We start from the raw sequence: 2500 nt of genomic DNA, 5'->3' as shown, positions 1-2500 counted from the left end.
GTTACGGATTGAGCACTTGCCAAGGATCAAAATGTGTCATTTAGAAGAAACATTTTCAAAAAGTTTTTAAAATCTTGTGGGTTTGCAACTCATAAGAGGGTCACTTTCAACGTCCCCGGTATTGGATTGAGTTTCTAAAAACAACCGTGCACACCGAGGTTAAACTTTACCAGCTCCACTCCGACTCGCCGCTCGCCCACAATTTGTTTGCAACGAAACATTTGTTTTTAATTTTGTTGGTTTGAAATTGTTTTGAAAAGGTTCTTTAAATCTAGTGGGTTTGCAACTCATAAGAGCGTCACTTTCAACGTCCCCGGCATTGGATTGAGTTTCTAAAAACAACCGTGCACACCGAGGTTAAACTTTACCGGCTCCACTCCGACTCGCCGCTCGCCCACTAGTCCGAAGGCAACAAAACATTTGTTTTTCATTTTGATGAAAATTTCTGTTTTTAAATCTTGTTGGTTTGAAATTGTTTTGAAAAGGTTCTTTAAATCTTGCGGGTTTGCAACTCATAAGAGCGTCACTTTCAACGTCCCCGGCATTGGATTGAGTTTCTAAAAACAACCGTGCACACCGAGGTTAAACTTTACCGGCTCCACTCCGACTCGCCGCTCGCCCACAAATCCGAAGGCAACAAAACATTTGTTTTTAATTTTGATGAAATTTTTTGAAAACATTGGCTTGGCAAGCCCCAATCCGCGACTATCCACCCACCGCCACCCCACACGGGTGGTTGTTGTTGAGAAATGAGGTTGTGGTCGACATGCCCGTGCATTTGAGAAGGAGTTCCTAGCACTCCATGCTCTCCCATGCCAAAAAAAAGCCTAGACAACCCCATTTCGCAACTTTCCACGCCTTTTTTTTCCTCCCTCACCCATGGCGGCGGCGTGGTGGCGGCGGCCGGATTCCGGCCACCACCGCCATGGGTGGCAGCCCCCCGACCCCGACACCAAACCCATAATACCGAGGCAACATATCGAGGCAACATGACATGGGTGTGGCGTGGGGGAAGGGGGCTGCAGCTAGGAAGGCATGGGCTGCCATGCATATGCAGGCAACACACACCCCCCTATATAGCATTTTATGCATTTAGCCCTTTGACAGGAAGAGACATCACCTATGCGCGAGGAGTCATAATGGGCTCTAAATAATTCAATACAAGGTATTTGGACGTGATTTTTTGCAGGGATACTAAGAAACATGCAATCTATGATGGGAAAAAGTTTCATAAATTTTTGAAGTCGGGAAGTATTTTTTATTATTTTTAGAAGTCGTAAAATTGAAAAAATCATTAAAACAAATCCGGGAGGAATTTTTTAGTTTTGTAAGTTGGAGAAGGTCCTAAAAATCATAGACTACTTATGGGGAGCTTATTGTGCGAGGAAATTTCAATAAAAACGGGGTTTGACAAGATTTGAAAAATTCTGTCGACATTTGAAAAAACCTGGAACCATGCTGCCGGCATGCTGCGCACATGCTGCGCGCAGGCTGCGCGCATGCTGCGCGCAGACTGCGCGCAGACTGCGCGCATGCCATGGCAGGACAAGTTTCGCTAGCCTCACTGTCGACAGATGCGCAAGCTGCGCGCACAGGCTGCGCGCATGCTGCGCACAGACTGCGCGCATGCTGCGCACAGACTGCGCGCACGCTGCGCGCATGCCATGGCAGGACAAGTTTCGCTAGCCTCACTGTCGACAGATGCGCAAGCTGCACGCAAGCTCCGCGCACGCTGCGCACAGCCTGCGCGCATGTTGTGCGCAGGCTGCGCGCAGGCGCCGCGCATGCCATGGCAGGACAAGTTTCGCTAGCCTCACTGTCGACAGATGCGCAAGCTGCGCGCACAGGCTGCGCGCACGCCATGGCAGGACAACTTTCGCTAGCCTCACTGTCGACAGAATCAGCACGCTGCGCGCAAGCTGCGCGCGCGCATGGCAGGACAAGTTTCGAAAAATTCTGTCGACAGGCTGCCGGCATGGTGCGCGCACGCTGCCGGCATGCTGTGCGCACGCTGCCGACATGCTGTGCGCACGCTGCGCACAGGCTGCCGGCATGCTGCGCGCAGCCCATGGCAGGACAAGGTCCGAAAAAATCTGTCGACATTTTTACGCCGTGGTAGGCTTCCGCTTCGCGTCACTTTGTCGACATTCAAGCCTACCATTTGTATTGAATTTTTCAAACCTTGTCAAACCCCATTATTCAAATGTCGAAAAATTTTGTCGACATTTTTACGCCATGATAGGCTTCCGCTTCGCGTCACTTTGTCGGAATGCATCGCATGGCGAGGCAAGGCCACGGCATGCCAAGGCGAAGGCAACGCATGGCTTGAATGGCTTGGTCAAGGCCACATCATGGGCACGGCATGCCAAGGCAAGGCGAGGCAAGCCATCCTTAGCCTCGCCTACACTCACTTTCTCGGAATGCATTGGATGATGAGCAATTCCAAGGTAAGGCAACGCATGGCTTGAATGGCTTGGTGTAGGCCACAACTTGGGCATGG

The sequence above is a fragment of the Prunus avium genome, unplaced genomic scaffold, assembly GCF_965620075.1.
Source record: "Prunus avium unplaced genomic scaffold, drPruAviu1.hap1.1 HAP1_SCAFFOLD_218, whole genome shotgun sequence".
NCBI classification, from domain to species: Eukaryota; Viridiplantae; Streptophyta; class Magnoliopsida; order Rosales; family Rosaceae; genus Prunus; species Prunus avium.
This window is presented reverse-complemented; position numbering follows the sequence as displayed.